This window comes from Mus musculus, chromosome 12 (genome assembly GCF_000001635.26).
Source record: "Mus musculus strain C57BL/6J chromosome 12, GRCm38.p6 C57BL/6J".
In the NCBI taxonomy this organism is placed as follows: domain Eukaryota; kingdom Metazoa; phylum Chordata; class Mammalia; order Rodentia; family Muridae; genus Mus; species Mus musculus.
In genome coordinates this window covers 8,876,499-8,895,302 of record NC_000078.6, presented here as the reverse complement: position 1 = coordinate 8,895,302, position 18,804 = coordinate 8,876,499, and the positions used below count along the sequence as shown (strand labels likewise).

The following is an 18,804-nucleotide window of genomic DNA, read 5'->3' as shown; positions in this document are numbered from 1 at the left end:
ATTTTGATCACTCTTAATTGAGAGAGGCATTTCCTGTGTGTGTTTAGTGATGTGGATAGGTGAATGGGTATGTTTATACATATGGCACATGTGTGCAAACATGGCATGTGTGTGTGTGTGTGTGTATACATACATACATACATACATACATATAAAATGTATGCCACCTCTTGTTTTTAACAGAACAGAGTATTATAAAGATTCTTCTGGGACCCAGAAAAATAGCTTAGTGGTTAAAGTGTTTTCAGCACAAGCAAAAAGACCAGAGTTCAAATCCCAAGGACCCATGTAAATGCTAGGTGGATGTGTCAACCAGCCTGTAACTCCAACATTGGAAGACCAAGACGGGATTCCAGGAGCAAGCTGGCTAGGGAACCTAGCTGTATTGGTGAACTCTGGATTTGACTGAGAGACCCTTATGCTTATCAAAGAATAAAGAATATTGAATTGGATTCCTAACATCAAGCTTGCCCACCCCCCATATATGTACACATGTACATGTGCATCCCACACACATATGTACATGTGCACAACACCACACACATTCACATGAAAAGGGGGGGAAAAACCCCAAAGTCAGTGCCCACATAAGATCCATAGACTATGAATTTGATTTGTCAGTTCTTTTACTGGGAGTCTGGGCCTGTATTGGTTAATTCTCTTGTTGCTGTAACCAAATACCTAATAGAAGTGACTTAAGGAAGGAGGGGTTTATTTTGGCTCATGGTTCAGGGGTTCCAATCCATCGTGGTGAGGAAGACATGGTGACAGCAGGAGCATAGGGCATGCTTGTCACATCACAGAGGACTGGGAAGCACAGAGAGTTTAGGCAGGAAGTGGGGCTGGGCTGTAATCCTCAAAAGCCAGCCCCCATTGGCCCATACCACTCACCCTTCCTATCCCAAACGCTTCTGTCTCCCCACATGGCACTATTAGCAGGGGACGAAAGGTTCATACATGTGAGCCTCTGGGGACATTTCGCATCTAAACCCTGAGACAATCCACTGAGGTCTTGAGCACATGGCCAGGGCAATATGCTTGCCCAGTAATTACCAGTCACCCTAGGGAAAGCAACACTTAAGGGACCATCAGTACCCTACTGCTTCTGGGCACTTCCTCCCCATCTCCAACCCCCCCCCCCTTTACTCCCCACACCTGTGCCCTAAGTCCTTACAAATCCCATTAACTCTGGAGACACATTCAGATACATTTGAACATAGTTCTTTATACTTAATGTGCTGCAGTTTACCCCAAGAACAATGGTTTTATTATACTGTGGCTCTCTGGTATCCTTTCTGGAAAGAGGGCAGGAAAGGATGGAGGGAGGGAGAAAGGAAAAAAGATGAAAGGAAGAAAGATCTCCCCTACAGGGAATTGAAGCCTTAGTGGCTGGGGTCAGAAATCATACCCTCCCTCGTGTTTAGGTATTAGGGTTCAGCTTGAGGTTGCGCCCTGTGTACAAGTGAGAGCATGCAGGCTGTGATATTTCCCTGTATGTGATGTTTGGATGTGGTGGAGCTGTATACCGAGTTAAACTGGCCTTTCCATCCTTGTTGGCTTAATGCGACCAATGGAGCCTAAAATAGCCTCTTGGGAGGTTACTGCCTCGCTCCCAGCTTAGACCATATTGTCTACCTCTTAACACCCTTCAGACCCTTGACACTTTAACGGACATCCCCAGCCCAGCCCAGTGGCAATCTCTTTCTACCAGGGGTTGTATATCCTTTAAGGCAAGGGAGGAGCAAGAGGATGTGCGTGAAGGGCCATGACGGGGGGGGGGGGGCGGGGGGGGCGGGGGGGGGGACACGACGACGGGAGGGGGGGAGGGCGGGGGGCGGCGCACAGGAAAGATCATCTAAAATGGACCCGTGTGGATAGAGAAGGGAGCAGCTGAAATTCTCAGGTGAGGCGTGGCCAAAGGGAGGTCAAGCTCCGTCAAAGGGACAGCTGCAGGGGATTAGTGGAGCTGGCCTTGCAGGCTGTAAAGGGACCTTCAAGCATATTTTCGTCTTTGTCCACCATGATTCCCCCACCCCGAGTCTATGGGTGGGACAGAGGAGGGTCTCAAGAAATCGTCTCAGAAGAGTGACGTTTATGTCGTTTATCTAGAGTTCGGAGGAGTCCTAGTTGCTGAGAACCAGGGAAATCTCATGTACTGGATCTCAGGAAGAGAAAAGGAAACCCCGTTCTCAATTCTGGGCTACAGAGGAAGCCTAGCTTTTCTTGGAAATGATACATCACGCCCTCGCAGCTTCGGGCTGCAGCCCAGTAAGGGAGCCCCTGGCTCCAGTAACTGGGAAAGGCACCAGTGTGTTTGGCCATTAAGACTAGGAGACAGTAAAGTAAGTTGAGTATAAATGAACCTCTATCTCACAGTCAAGGTAGGGAGCTAGGGGATGGTCCTGGGAGGTTATCCCCCAGCTTAGCAACCTCAGTTTGTTCCCCAAGACCCATATCGTGGAAGGAGAGAAGCAACTCCCACCAGTCAGCTAGCCTCTGACCACAAACATGTGCTCATGAATAAGTAAATAAATAAATACACTCTAAATAAATGAACAAGCGTTTAAAAAGGGGGTGGAGAGCCTTGAGGTTGACCCCTGGCCCTTTACAGGCTGTTCTCTCCCTTGATAGAAGGACAGCGCATGCGCTCAGCACCATACCTGGCTGTAGGAGCTGTGGGTTCTGAGAACCATTACATGCCAACGCTTATCAGACTCTCAGCCTCTGTTCCTCTGTCAACTTAAGTTTAAAGCTTCTAGAACAGTGGTTCTCAACCTGTGGGTCGAGACCCTTTGAGGCAATCCATTCACAGGGGCTCACATAAAACCATCGGAAAATACAGATATGTATATATATGTATATGTATATATATATATATATATATATATATATATGTATATGTATATATATAAAATGATTCATAACAGTAGCAAAATGACAGTTATGAGGTAGCAACAAAAATAATTTTATGGTCGTGGATAAACACAACACAAGGAACTCTACTGGAGGATCACGGCATTGGGAAAGTGGAAAGCCACTCTTTAGTGAGTCCTGGTCTCCATCCTCACCGTTCATTTACTGTTTGAATACCTGCTGGTGGAGGTGGCTTTGCTCATGTCCTTCAGGACAGGTGGCTCTGTGTTCTTGTGTGACACTCCCTGTACAGGAGCATCTAGCAAGCCTGGCTCTGGGATTGAGGTCCCAGGTGGCCCTGAGACCCCACCAGTATGCCTATGGCTGACAAGCTTCCAGCATTCTCCTTCCTAGTCAGAGGAAAGAAAACAAAATCTCACTACGCTCCTCTCACTGGCACCAGATGTTAGCACCCTCTCTCCAGTGAGCTTGGGCACGTGCTAGAGAAACCACTCCTGCTCTGCAGAACAAACCTAAAGGCTGGCTACCTGTCTAGTGGGGAGTACTAGAAAACATAGAAATGTCTCAATTAACTATCACGCTACTTGCTTTACTTAAGGTTCCTATTGCTACTATGAAATACCATGACCAAAACGTAGCTTGGCAAGAAAGGGTTAATCTGGCGTACAATTCCATATTGCAGTCTATCATTGAAGGAAGCCAGGACAGCAATTCAAACTCCTACCCGAAGGTAGGAACTGATGAAGAGATCACAGAGGGGTGCTGCTTACTGGCTTGCTCATCATGGCTTGCTCAGCCTGCTTTTTTTTATAGAACCCAGGACCACCAGCGATGGCACCACCTACAATGGGCTGGGCCCTCCCCTATCAATCACTAATCTAGCATACAGCTAGATCTTATGGAGATGTTTCTCAGTTGAGGTTCCCCCATTTTCAGATGATTTTAGTTTGTGTCAAAGTGACTTAAAACTAATAAGGACACCACCTTTCCCAGGAAATCTGAGCCCAGAACCAGCTTTTAAAAAGTTCCTGGAGTCTGGATATGAAACTGGGGGTGACCCTACTGGGACTAGCCAATGGGCAGGGGCTTTTTAGAAATAGCTAACTTGGGCTGGAGAGATGGCTCAGCAGTTAAGAGCACTGACTACTCTTCCAAAGGTCCTGAGTTCAAATCCCAGCAACCACATGGTGGCTCACAACCATCTGTACAGCTACAGTGTACTCATATACATAAAATAAATAAATCTTAAAAAAAGAAACAGCACAGTCATGAATGGGGGGCAGTGATAGGGGGCTTGACTGGTCTTGAGGGTCAAGAGAAAGTCGGACAGGGGCAGTCACAGCCTGGGGATTGAGTTTCTTTAGGCACCCATATCAGTACTTTAGTACCAACATGCTTGCATGAGAGTCTCTAAGTAGCATGCTCACAGTATTGGTTAATTTCCCTATTACCATTGGTTTATAAAGTAGACCAAGTTGGCCTTGATCCTCCTGCCTTAGCATTCCGATTGGGATTTCAGGTATGTGCCACTATGCTCAGGTGATCTCTCCACTATCAATGTGGTTCATTAAACTGACTTTTGTAGATGAGAGAAGAGACCCTCATTTCAAAGGCTCTGAGAACTCTTGTGTTCCAAAACTCTGTTACTATTAAAAATTACTTGTAATGGGGGAGTGGGGGGGCACACACCCAGTACTCAGGAGGGAGATGAAGGCAAAGCTCTGTGAGTTCAAGGCCAGCCTGGTCTGCAGAGTGAGAACCAGGACAGTCAGGGCTATACAGAGAAAACCTATCGAAAAAAAAATCAATCAAAGAAAAGAAAAATGACTTGTAAAAGTATATAGTAGTGTGTGCTTGCATGGATTGCTTGGTTTAGTTAAGGGACCTCTGCTCATAGGAACATGTGACAGTCCCAGGTTAGAGGACCTCAGTTGCTGAAGTGCCAGCTGGAGCCACCAAGGCCACAGAAACAGCCATCTGAGGCTCCTGAACACAGGACTTGTGCCACCTTCAGGAACAGTACAATTCATAACAGTAGGAAAATTACAGTAATGAAATATCAAAATCATTTTATGGTTGGATGTCACCCCAACATGAGGAACTGCATTTAAGGGCTACAGCATTGGGAAGTTTGAGAACCACTGTAAGCCATAAAACAGACTGCACCTGTTACAAACCTGTAATTTACCCAGCCTTTAATCCCCCAAAAGAAAAGAACCTTCCATCCGTCCTCAGACTCCAGTGTCATAGCTGACTATAGCCATGCCATGCTAGGACCACCTTAGTCCTTAACAGCTCACTGACCATGAAGAACTCCCTTCAAAACATAAAAACATGTGTCTCCCAGAGCCAAAAACATGACGTGATGTTATGGGAAAGACCATTGATGGAAGCTAGGCACCAACCCAGCCACTGCCCTGGTGCTACCCCTGCCCTAACTCTCATTGAACACTAGGTATGGTTATTTTCTATGGATGGTACAGGTATAAAGAACTCTAGTGCTGGGACAGAAATAAAAAGCCACCTTCTAGACAGTTTTGCCAAATATCACAGAGCAATTTGCCATGTGCCAGAGCTGGAATGGTTAACTAGACTACTGCAGCTAAGGCAAAAAAGAACCCCTCTATGCTCATCAGCCCACAGGGTCCGAGGTCAGCAACCACCTCCAGAAACACAGCGGCAAGGCCTTCATGTCTTGCCTTTCCTAAGGGACATTACCTAAGGTACCACTAAGTTGTGACTAAGGAATGCAGGGCCTCAGACTAGGAGCATGGGCTTGCATGGGATTGATTAATAATCGATGGACATAGAAAATTGGAAATTTCATCGCTGTGGACAAGAGAGACGCATCTTTCTTTTTTAATGTAGTAAATAAAGCTAGCATGCCTATCAGCAACATTGTTTCAAGCGCGGCAAGATATCAGCCGGTTGGTAAGAGCGCCCTCCTGTGTCAGTGTGGTGGAATGTCTACTTGCATTGGCTTCAAAACACACTTCCTCTCCCATTTTTCATTAGGCAAACCTGTCAGAACTTCGTTGAGGCCTCTAACCATGTGGGTTCAGTTAGCCCCTGGGAGGAGGAAGACTAGTGTCAGGGGCCTCTGACCTCAGCTAGGATAAAGGCTTCACTCCTTCCTATGTACTGCACAGTTCCATTCCTATAAATGATTGGAGATCCCACTGTGTTCATGTGGCGCCTATCTGTAGACTGACTCCATGTTTATTAAGATCTAGCACGGAAAAGATTTTGAAAAGTGCTTATTCACTTAATATACTTAAAATAGCATTTTGTAGCAGCAAAACATTTTTATGAAAATAAGGGGGGGGGGGAATGTAAGGATGACTTGGTTAGTAAAGCATTTGCCTCAAGACTGAATTTGATCCGCAGAACCCGCATAAAAATGCTGGACATGTCAAGTGCATGCTTGCAATCTCAGTGCTGGAAAAACAGAGACAGGAGGCTCCCTGGGGCTCCCTGGCCAGCCGGCCTAGCCTAACCAGTGAGCTCTGTGTTCTGTTTCAAGAGAGATGATCAATGTTCCTGAGGGTAACTCTCAAGATTGCTTTCAGCACCCCCCCCCAGCACACAGAAAGAGAGAGAGAGAGAGAGAGAGAGAGAGAGAGGCTTAATTTTCTAAAGCAAGTACATTCATCACAAAGCTAGCATTATTTTACGTGTTTGCAAATCTCTCTCTGTCTGGATTAACAGAAGACAGCTGATTCTCACGTTCGCTTCTGCCTCTAATCCCTTGCCATATTAGGTCACGTAGCCTCTGGGAAACTCTGTGTGTGCTGACAGCAGGAGTGACGGAGGCAAGTAAAGCCTACAGGTTATTACAGAGACATTTTGACCTTGGGATCCCCTGAGATGGTCTTGGGAAACTGGGACGGGGGTGGGGGTGGGGGGACTGTTTTGAGAACTGCTAATTAAGAATGTAGTCACATGGGGGAGTGTCTGGGGGCTGACAACTTCGTTGGTAAAGTGCCTGCATGTGTGAGGAGCTGACTGAGCCGAATCCCCAGCACTCATGTAAAAGGTTGCTTACTTGTAACCCTAATGCTGATGAGGCAGAGTCAGGAGGCTTCCCTGGGGCTTGCTGCTTAGCCAGCCTAGTCTAACAGCGAGCGAGCGAGCGAGCGAGCGAGCGAGAGAGAGAGAGAGAGAGAGAGAGAGAGGGGGGGGGGGAGGGGGAGAGGGGAGGGGAGGGGGAGGGGGAGAGGGAGGGGGGAAGATGGAGAGGGAGAGGGGGAGGGGGAGGGAGAGGGAGAGGGAGACAGAGAGCGAGCATGTGTGCACTGATGCAGAAGCAACTGCATAAGTATGTGCAGGTCAGCAGAGGCCACTGTCCATTATTATCCTCTATTGCTTTCCGTATTTTATTTTGTTTAAGATTATTTAGAGGGAAACTAGAGCATACTGATTGACTAGACTGGCTGGCCGGTGAGCTGCCCCAACCCGCCTAGATCCTTCCAGTTTATGGTTCAAGCATTGGAATTGCAGGCACCGGTGGCCACATCCTGGCTTTTTATGTGGGAGCTGCAGACCCGAACTTGGATCCTTGACTTGCTTTGCAAGCTCTCAACCCAATGAGTGGGGCCATTTTCACAGCCTTAAGAATATTTTTTAAGTGACTGTCCTGGTGTTTGAAGTTTTCCCCAACCAAAGAACCTATCTGAACCTGAAGATGGAAAAGATATACCCCGATCCTGGGTTACTCTATGTTCAGGAGAGAGAGAAAAAAAAAAGAGATGTCCATAAACTTTCCATCCTTTGATGTCCATCACAGGCAGAGGGTACTGTTTGTGGGCAGCATCTCAGCCACCTCTTGCTGGTCAAACACCTTTCAGCCTTTCAGAACTTTCCTCGCCCATCCTTCTGTTCCACGCACCTGGCCCATCAGCTCTGCTGCCAATTTGAGATCTTTTTGACCCATAAACAGAAGCTGGAACAACAGTTTTCTCTGCTAATTCATGGAAGCTCGTGTCTGGATTGTACCCAGAGGTAAACCCAGCCTCCACCATCCCCAAACACAAAACACCTCTGGGAGGGCCTGGGTGCTAGCTCCCTGACCCTGTGAACTGCACTGGGCATTGCCTGCCATCTGCAAACGTCACTTGAGGATACCTCCTTTCCCACAGTCAGCTGTGACCTGGACACAGTCCTTATGATAAGACACTGACTTCTTGACGGACCCAGATTTTGTCTCAGTCATGCCATACTTCCGTTCTCTTCCACCTTGGCCCAAGTCAACAGCATCACTTACTTTTTTTTTTTATGTATGAGAATGTTTGCCTGTGTGTCCTGGTGTTTGTGGAGTTCAGCAGAGGGCACTGATCCCCTTAAACTGAAGTTATAGAGGGTTGTGAACCAACACGGAACCAAATCTAGGTCCTCTGCAAGAGCAACAAGTGCTCTTAACTGCCGAGCCATCTCTCCAGCCCCTAGCATCACGCATGGGGGCTCACGACCCACTTCCACTCCATATAATGCTGACCGGTATTGTTTCGTGCAGGTCTTGTGCAGACAACCACAGCTGCTGGGGCTTGGGGGGTGTGGGTTATCCATGAGTCCTGTCACGTCAAAAAACTGCTGCTTCCCTCCAGTAGTCTGAGCAGGGCTGATCCGTAGACTGCCTAGGGAACCCAAGTTGGGGACTCAGCTCTCACACCAGGTGGTCTCTTCCTAGGGGTGACAGCAGTCTCCAGACCATTTCTTTTCCCTCCTGGCCCCTGAAGCAGCCTGAGTGACTTCTATAGAATGCCACCGAGTCTATCTGTTGCCATCAAAGCTCTTCGCAGGGCTTGCTGGATACTTTGTCTTCATTTTCCCTCTGTTTGAGAAAGGTTATCCTCCAAGGAAGGAAGGTCTCAGCTCTTTGGGGGACACTGTAACTGTTCTCCATCACAGAGCTCTGCCGCCTCATACATCTCTCCAATCTCAACACATCCTCTTTCACCTCTTCCTGGAAGTCCTAGTATCACACGCTCCTGGGCCTGATGACTTCCTTCCTGTACCCCCCCCACACACCCACACCCACACCCACCCCCACCCCCCCCCACCCCCCCGCTGCCACTGCCCCATTTGGCTTCTGTCACTCACTTGGTCTCATAACTCCTGACTTCTGTCCTGGTAGAGGGGTACCCAGTGGGAAAGGAGGTTGATTCCCTGATCCTGATGATGCTCAAAGACCAACTTGCTAGAGTCTTCTGATCCCTGTGGTCCAGAGGTGTTGTAAGGCAGGTGATGTACTGCTCTCACCATCCTGATCTGGTCAGATGCTGAGATCCACGTGGTCAGCTCCAACTCTGCCTCTGAGATACTGGTCACCTGCCCCAGGCCTGGCTGAATTCCAGGCCATCCACCTCACCTCTCAATACTATCCTGTATACCCGGTTACTTCACTCTCGGGAGAGGCCTGCCTGAGTGAATGAGATGGAGGCTGAAAGCAGAGTCCCTAAGTTGAGGGTCCTTCTAGGTTGGGGCCCAGCTAGGGGAGCAACTCACAGGATCAACGTATCAGCTGACGATAGGTGCTCAAGTCTTGTGGGTGGTTTCCAAGCACAGGGGTCTCTCTGTATGACAAATAGTGACAACCACCACTGTCATCCTCTGACCCCTTACCCCAGGCTCCTCTCTATATCATTTGAACAGGCCTAAAAACTGCAAGGGACCCATTCTTTGCTGCCACCATCTGTGTGACCCTGGCCAAGTAGCTGTATTAAATGTAGATGCTAGTGTCTAAGTAGTGTGCAAAGTCACACGGTCACCCTGCTCCAATTCCTGGGGCCTCTGGGACAAAGACCAGAGTTCCACATTGTCCCTGCCTCTGTCATTATTATTCTTGGAACCCAACCCTGCCAGTGCAGTTGCTTCTTTGTGTGTCTGCAGATTCAGGGACACCAGGCATGCTGGGGCAATGCAAGATTGGGTGTGGGCTCTGCACAGATTCCCGTTCCAACACAGTCATGGTTAAGGGCAGGGGCCAGGATGGGGGTGGGGTGGAGGAGGGGGACTCCCTGCACTCTTCAGAACCCTGTTTCCTGGAGCGCATTTGCGTTCATGCCAGCTTGCTTGGTGAGAATGTAGTCACTGGAGAACAATCTCCAGGGCCTGCAATGCTTCCCCACCCTTGCAAATTTGCAAAGGAAACTTCCTTTTGTTGCCTGGTGTGTTCCAGCAAGGGAGTGTATGTTCCTAGTTAATATGCTGGAAACCACTTCAAGGTGATTGAGTGAAAGGCTTCCGGTTTCTGTTTACCCTTTACTTTGTTAATTGCTCTTTTCAACGGTTTCCAGGACCCTTAGGTCAGAACCCCTGGGGAGCCAGGGTATCTGCTGGAGAGCTCGGAATAAGCCTTCTTTGCCAAAAGCCAGGGCATCCCCTCAGGGATGCTGAGGTCCTGCCGTGGTTGTTACCACCCCCAAGTGACAGCTCTGTCCACCCTTAGGAGGCTCTCCGCTGCTTTCCCAGGACCTGCTTGCTCTTACGGGTCCGCCCCCTCCTGGACTCAGACACTGCAGGCTGCTTCCACACTCAGGCTTTCTGCCCAATCGTTTTCCCCCTTGTGTTCTTCTCCCTGCCCCATAGACATCTGCAAGTTTTTTTTTTTTAAAGGGACCCAAGTTTTCTCCATCAGCCTTAGGCCTCCAGCCTTGTTCCTCAGCCTTTCCACTCTTCATTAATCTCAGGGGAGCCTGGCCTCACGACGACTAGCATCTTGTAGCATAGCTCACACTGAACTGTCTATGCCTTGTCACCCTGGCTTTGTCTTTAACTGGCCTCACTTCCTCAGCCATATGGCCAGACTCTGAGCTTGGTTCAGCTTGTGTTCTAACTGTCGCCACTGAGAGCCTGGCCATTTGTTGGACTCTCAGGAACACTTGGAGAACGCCTGCCAACATAGCTTCAGAATGCGGAGGAGACTATGGACAAAGGCTGTGAGACTGAAGGGACAGAAGTGGCAGTGTTTGACAATGACCTGAGCTGGTGACGAGTTTACTGGAATTTGAGCGATGGGGATGAGTGTTTGCTTTTGCTTTGGGGTTTTACACTTTTTATTATATTCATTCATCTTATTACACACACACATATTGCCTGCACATATGTGTGTGCACCACATGAATACTCGGTGCCTACAGAAATCGGAAGAGGGCATCAAATCCCCTGGAACTAAAGTTATGGGTGGTTGTGAACCACCATGTGGGTCCTGGGATTGACTTCAGCAACTGCAAGAATAACAAGTGCCCTTAGCCTCTGAGCCATCTCTCTAGAACACTTGTGTGGTTTTGAGACAGGTCTCCTGTAGCCCAGGCTGGCCTTGAATTCAAGTGCCTCCGGTCTCCACTTATCAAGAGCTGGATTACAGCTTTGCACCACCAAAGGTTTTGGGAATGGCAACAAATGCCAATAGTAGGAAGGGAGAGAGACAGATACATAAAAAAATAAGCAAATGAAGAGACATCTTAGGGGTCACTCACCGCTGCCATGTCCCCCTCATCCGGGAATCACTGAAGCCAGCGGAGGGAGCCACCTACATATGTCAGAAATATCGGGCATTTCACCCACACCAAAGTCCCCCATTTCAGACTCAGGAATGCCTTTGTAAACACTTCTAACGAATGCATCTGCATTGTATGTTCACAGTACAGTGGGGAGACAAACCAAGGTGGTGTTCAACTCCTTGAAGCCAATAATCTGAGAGTGCCAGACAGGTGACAACCAGCGCCTTAGTGGTAGATAAATCTGCTCATGTCTGCAGCTCTACATTGAGGATTTGAAAATCTCAGCAGCTGTCCCACATGGGGACAAGGGCCACACCTTGACAGGGCAGAGCTCTGAAATCTGTCATCGTTTTTCAAGTCAGTAGAATAGAGAATGAAGCAGAGGTAGATGGTAACCCCACATCATGAAGAAAAATAACTAAATGTTGTTCAAGAATAAAAGATATTAGGAAGGCTGGAGAGATGGCTCAGTGGTTAAGAGCACTGACTATTCTTCCAGAGAATTCAATTCCCAATACCCACATGGTGGCTTACAACCATCTGTAATGCGATCTGATGCCATCTTCTGGTGTGTCTGAAGACAGCTATAGTATACTCACATATAATGTGTGTGTGTGTGTGTGTGTGTGTGTGTAGGAGAAAGAAGGGTCTGAGTAATGACTAAGAGAGTCAAGGTATGTGTCACCAAGCCTGACAACCGGACTCAGTCCTGAGACCTTGGGGACATAAAGTTTTCTTCTGACCTCTACACATGCACAATGAATGCATGCACCCTCGTACATGCAAACAACCAAACATATAAATAAACATTTTTTTAAAAGATAAGCAATTTAGTTTTTGTAAATAAATGTCTTTCTCAAACAGCTAAAACATTATTTAAAGGAAACTTAAAAGAATACACCCTTTGTCAACTAGAAAACTCAACTAAAGCATTTATTTGTATTTCCCCAAATGTTCTGTGCATGTGAGTGTGTGTGTGTGTGTGTGTTTGTATAGGAGGTTGCACATCTTATTAGCATTTTAGGGATGAAGGCAGATGACTCACTGAGGGTCAGGAAAAGAACAAGGGTTAATGTCAAGTCCCTTGCCATCTATGAACACTCCATGGCTGCCTCTGCCCAGGCTGACGTAGACCACCTGATACTGTAAGACATCATCTTCTTCAGAAGTCGCCTTCTCTCCAGTCCACTGCCCACTACCCCTGGGCCAGCGAACATGGCCTCCATCCTGTTCTCTCACCAACCTGCTTCAGTGTGAGCAAACACTGATTCAGTTTCTTGTTGGTTCACACACTCAATCTCTTCAGGGAAAGGCTGACTGAGCATTCGTGCCGTCAGTACCCATAACTCAAGAGTTAAACGTTTCCCCAGGGTCACGTGACACAGAGAATAAACTTCCTGGGTTCAAATTCCATCTTTGTATTTGCTAGTTGTGTAATCTGGACAAAGTGATTTAACATCACAGGGTTCCTTCTCTGTAAAATGTGGATCACAAGTGATTAAATAAATAAAAAAGTATCTCTGTATGTGCGAGCACACACGCATTTGTGTGTGTGTGTGTGTGTGTGTGATGTATACTCCATAGTGCTTGTGAAAAAGGCAAAGGACAACTTGCAGCTCGCTCTCCTGAGAGTCAAACTCAGGTCTCCAGGCTTGGCAGCAAGTGTCTTTACCTCCTGAGCTCTGCCAGCCCCCATAGTGATGACCATTAAATAAACCAATATGTACAAGTGACTTTTGGCAATGCCTTGAAATGAATGGATATTTGACAAATATGTTATTATTGTTGACAGAAGGCAGTTTCTACATGTCATCTTTGTAAGCTGTCTCAAACCCTTACTTCACAATAATACTAGTTATGAATATTCTGGAATGTCACACCAGTTCAGCAAAGGAGACATGCGTTGCCTGCTTGTTTCCTAACTTGAGCTCCTGAAGCCCAGAGGCATGAAGTGACTGATCCAAGGACACAGCACCAGAAGGTGGCAGAGTTGGGACAGTGTGTGCCTGACACCGAGGAGTCAGGAGCCTTCCACTGTGTCATAACTGCCCATCTTGGAAATGTTAGCGTGCCTTCAAGCTTTTGACAACTGGAATTTCTAATCTGAAATCTGCTCAAGGGTCAGGGAAGCAGCTCAATTGGCAGTGTCTTCGACAAGCAAGCACCATACCCTGGTTTGTTCCCCAGCACTGGACAAGCCAGGCCTGGTGACACGTGCCTGGTAATCCTGGCATTTGGGAGGCCAGAAGATCAGATGTTCAAGATCACCCTTGGAAGTATAGGGAGGGAGTTTGAGGCCAGTCTTGGAAGGAAGGAGGGAGGGAAGAAAGGAGAGGATGGGAGGGAGAGAGAGAGAAAAGGGAGAGAGGAGAGAGGGGCAGGGAATGCCTAGATATTAGGAACTTTCAGAGCTTGGGAGGAGTGAGCTTCCAGGTTTCAATAACAGAGGCAAGGAGTGTGAACTATTGCTGTCCAGGGCTGTCAGCTAATAAGCATCACCATTACCCCTCACACAGGTCTAAGGACTGCAGAGTGCAGCCACACAGTTCTTTTGAGCAGTCACAGCTAAGTGCTGGGGAGGGGACCTCCAGAAAGTGTCTTCATTGACGTCCTGATAGCTGGTGCTGGTAATTAGTGAAGACCTAGAGAGAAGCTGTTGGCCAGAGCACCTACTGTGGTCTCCTCAATCACCTGGGCTCCCTCACAGCATGGCATCTGATTCCGCAAACAAAGGAGGGGAGGAGAGAGGGGTTCAGGAGAGAGGAGGCAGGGGTCTCTCTTCTGGTCTAGCTTCAGAACTCGGGGTGCCATTTCTCCAGTGACTTCTGCTCATCAACGCAGTCACAAAGTTCCCCAACATACAAGAAAGGTGATACCAACCACCACCCAGTAGGAAACGTGGAGAAGCACACATGAGATGGATTACTCTCTAATGGCAAATGCACTGAAATGCAATGTCAATTTAAATGCAATGTCAATTTGAAAATGCAGCCTGACATACAAACTGGAAGAACTTTCCCCCTAGAAGGGAAAGGTGGCTGTACCAGTTAGTTTTATGTCAACTTGATACAAGCTAGAGTCATTAGAGAGGAGGGAGCCTCAATCTAGAAAATGCCTCTGTAAAAAGGGACCGTGGGCAAGCCTGTAGGTCATTATCTTAATTAGTGATCGGGTGGGGGAGAGCCCAGCCCATTGTGGGTGGTGCCATCGATGGGCTGGTGGTCCTGGGTTCTGTAAGAAAGGAAGCTAAGAAAGTCATGGGGAAGAAGCCAGTGAGCAGCATCCCTCCAAGGCCTCAGCCTCAGCTCCTGCCTCCGGGTTCCCGCCCTGCTTCCTTCAGTGATGGATTTCAATGTGCAAGCGTAAGTCTCATAAACCCTTTCCTCCCCAAGGCGCTTTCAGACATGGTGTCTCATCATAGTAATAGTAAGCCTACCTAAGACAGTGACAAATGGCAATCTGAGACCATGACAAGGACCCCTCCCTGTAGTCATGTCTGACAGTAGTTCCTTTTGGGGAACCAGCCACAAGAGAGAGCTTAAAATAAAAGGGATGAGGGCTGCAGTGACTTCATCATCCAGACTGTTCTAATAACATGTAATTTGTTGCCCTGCTGTGGCCAGCAAAGCCGCAAGGGCATGTGTTTGGGGGTGCCAAGTTACCTGCAGAACAGGCTTATTGGCCTGAAGACTCCACCTTGTCCGGAAGCAGACAGCTGTTAAAACTTCCTTTCAGCAGCTTCTTTTTGGTAGATGAAAATGGGAGGTGAGTTTGCCTTTAGAATCCTTGAGACAGCCCAAGCCTGCAGGAGGGCAGTCTTCCTCTAGCCCATTGGCTCTCAACCTGTGGGTCGCGACACAGGGGTCACATATTAGATCTTTATATCATGATTCATAACAATAGCAAAATTACAGTTATAAAGTAGCAATGAAATAATGTTATCATTGGGGGTCACCACAACATGAGGAACTGTATTAAAAGGTCACAGCAGTAGGAAGGTTGAGAACCACTGGGCTAGTCTTTCTCCTGAAGTCCCAGTTCCAAACCTTACAGCCCCAACAATCCAGTCAAACCCACTAAGAATCTTCCTCCCAGGTAGCATAAATACTTTGGGTCTGACTCCTTCCCACCCCTTACCCTGGCTTCTCTGTTCAGCCTCCAGACAAGCTGGGGTCCTCTGTGCTCGGGGTTCTGTGACCACAAGCCAGTCTAGCAGGCCCCACAAGAGTTGGTTCTTAAGACTGAAGTGTAGAACCCACTTCAGCGCAGCATGTCCTCTCCAGTTCCCCACAGCCTCTGAACCAGCCGGCCACTGGCTTTCTCCTAGCCTCTCTCACCTCCTGCTCCTTGCTCCCTCTGCTGGAAAACACAGCCTCCTCTCCCAGAGGCCTCGTGTATCCTTCTGGGTCCTTACCTGGGCATCAGCCTTCTGCGACAGCCACAGAGTAGACACACTGCGCCTTGAGGTTCACACTTGTAGGAGCCATTCCTGTTCTGGGGGCCACAGAGTAAAGCCACAGTGAGAATGGGTCCCAGGAGACGGGTCCTTTAGCTCTTGCATCTGTCCTGGCTGTCAGTTTATTTCTTGTGAGCTGCTTTTCTTACCCCTGGAATAGTTAGTGCAGGACACCTTCTGACCTTCCAACGTTCCTCTACCTGAATATCACCTGCTCTCCCATATCCACCCTCAGGCCCTCATACTGCAGGAGGCTTTCTAAATGTCTAGACAAGCGATTCCACTCAGAACTGCCAGGCTTAGGGGCATATTGACCCCTGCTACCTTTATGCCGTACTATGGAGATTCATTGAGCTTTTCATGATATGCCAAGCTTAATAGGAAGACCTTCAAGCATTTGTATTTGATCTGTAAAGTAACTCACAGGGTCAAGCAAGAAAACTGAGGTTGAGGGAAGCCAAATAAGTTGATTGTTTCATCACCCTAGTCAACATTGTCAACACCATGAATCCACGTCATTGAGAGTTGGCAGACTCTGGATTAGACACCACACCATGGTTTTGTTGTATCCTGAGCCATGGCATGTGGCTCTGGGTCTACAAAGGAACCCAGCCTCTATCCTAACTTTGCTCTGGTGTGCATGATGGAGAGAGGGCTGGCAAGCAAGAGGGACTCCTACTGTGTGTGTGTGTGTGTGTGTGTGTGTGTGTGTGTGTGTGTGTGTGTGTGTGCAGCCCTGCAGAACAGGCCTCATGCTTCCCCGGGTAGATGGGAACCAGGTACTAAATGTTTAAAGGAACAAAAAGCCAAAGATATGTCTGAAGACCTAGCTGCCAGTTCCTGTGACAGTTCTGCCTGATGTGCCCTATGCCTGTGTCCGAGGTCATGCCTCTCCTTCATCTTTCTGGAAGTCCCCCACCCCCTTTTTAAAATACAGTAGAAAGTACATAAACCTTAGGGCTAGGTTCCTCACCTGACATTTAACAGCCGTGTGACCTTGGGAAGGTCACCCTCAGCTTTTCAGTTTCCTTTTCTGTGAGTGTGGATAATACCACCTACCTGTCTGTGACCTTGGGTACAACACACTCAGTGTGCAGTATATGAAAGGCATACTGATGCTAACATCACTGCCTGGCTTCCTCAGAGGGCTGGGCACTGGGGTTGTGTTGACCGGGCCCAGAGTGTGGGGTTGGCTCATGAGGACCCTCACTGATGGCCATGGGCTGGTTAACAGATGGGACCAACACTTTGTATCTCCTTGATAGCAGCCACCATCTTGGGGCAAGGGAAACTCTGAGGAAGTGCAGCAAGCAAGCTTTTGTTGTCTAGGATGGAGCTACAGGGAGAGGACAAATAGGCCCCAGGGAGGGAAGAAGGTAGGCCAGACCCCTTCCCATGGGGCTGAAACCAACACAAAGCTGCAAGAAAAGCAGGGACAAGAGATGAGAGCAAGACCTCAAGCCCACGCCCTACTCAGGGTTGGGTCAGGGTCCAACCTGCACTCAGGTTTCCCAGGGATGGGATGGGGCTAGGGTACCCAAGATGGGGAAATCATCCCACAGGTGCCTGCACCTCCTCTTGGGTTCTCTCAACTACTCCACCAGGGTGGGGACTGGTTACACAGCAAAGATTTGGGCTTAGGTGGAAATGGCTTTGCCACATGTCTCAGGAAGGCCAGTCACACCCAAGACTCGCTATGATGTCCTGCCGTGTTCCCTTGTACCAGAGAGAGAGGGGAGAGGGAGTGGTGTGGAGCTGGATAGGCCAATGGTTTGTTTTTCTGGAATCCAACCCCAGGGCACTGTGTGAGAGTGGCTGCCATTCCCCTGGCAACAGGGTGGGAGTATAGGGCAGGAAAGGCAGGTTTCCTGTCCCCTCAGGCTCTGCAGGACCAGGCCAGACTAGGAATTTCCTGCAGAACAAGGCCGTCACTTGCAGGGCAGCAGTTCTTCTCACGGCCTTGGACATGACCCTCGTCTCCTATGTTCACAGCCTCTGATAGGTCCCACCCTAGGAAACCAACTAACCACCCTAAGATGCAGCACAGTGAAACGTGGGGATTATCGGATGCACGGATGGGAAGCAGCGCAAAGATGACATCTCCAACCAAGGCAAGCAGCACTGTACTTGGGAGCAGGGCAGTGGACACAGGTAGGGAGCTCCGCTTTGCTAGTCTGTATTTTCCCAAGATCAAGGGAATTCTGTGGGCTTTCTGAGGGCTCCCTCAACCAATGAGAGATACGGACTGAAAGCCCAGGTAGGGAGGGAAGATGAAGAAGAAATGGCTCCTTGGGGACCACCAAGGCTGGGTTTGTCCAGCGGTGTCAGTCAGAGGCCACTCTAAGGTTTGGCTCTGGGTAGCTGTCCCGCCTACTCCCCTAGACAGCCTTCAAGGGCCAAAGGCCACATTCCCATGCCACTCCTGCTGGAGGCCAGCCAGGTTCAACCACAACCTTTCACTGTGCTGCCAGCCCCAAGCCTGAAGTGCCTCAGGTTCAGTCTAAGGGGAATAATCAATAATAATAAAAATAATCCATTTTACTTTCCTGCAGGGAGGGCTCAAGGTCAATTCACTGAAAGAACTCATACTCGTAGCAGCGGACCCACAGAATCAAAGCTCCTTCTGGTCCCCATAGGCTCCTGTGGGCGCTTGATTAACAGAGATGGGAGCCCTCGCCACCACCTGCACCCAGGAACTGAATCATGAGTCTTTTGAAGATAACCTCACATCCGAGAAACAGGATGTAAATTGTCTGAAGATCTATTTATTCATTCATCAAATACAGGTGCATTAGAGTACCTGCCTTCTCCCAGGTGCTATGGCAGACACCCTCCTGGCAGGGTGACAGGACCATTATGAACAGCCAGTGAAAGGACAGCAGGGTTCTGGAGGAGACTGTCTGGCTCTGGCATGTATGTCCCTTAGTCCCCATGTCTTAGCCTCTGCTGGAGGTTGGATTAAGAACAGGCCTA

General features: G+C 48.5%; 2 long non-coding RNA genes across 2 annotated transcripts in view; one reads left to right on the top strand and one right to left on the bottom strand.

Moving 5' to 3' along the window:
* Gm33483 overlaps nt 1-15,873 on the bottom strand; it is a 38,163-nt gene extending 22,290 nt beyond the window's left edge. The window contains exons 1-2 of the long non-coding RNA XR_381241.4: nt 15,790-15,873; nt 15,038-15,218 (exon numbers count right to left, since the gene is read on the bottom strand). This is a non-coding gene — a long non-coding RNA (predicted gene, 33483). The remainder of the gene's footprint in view (nt 1-15,037; nt 15,219-15,789) is intronic.
* On the top strand, nt 1,858-18,794 carry 9930038B18Rik. The gene is made up of 3 exons (XR_105447.5): nt 1,858-1,903; nt 17,824-17,982; nt 18,384-18,794. It is a non-coding gene; the product is annotated as an RIKEN cDNA 9930038B18 gene (long non-coding RNA).
* The last annotated feature ends 10 nt before the right edge of the window (nt 18,795-18,804 follow it).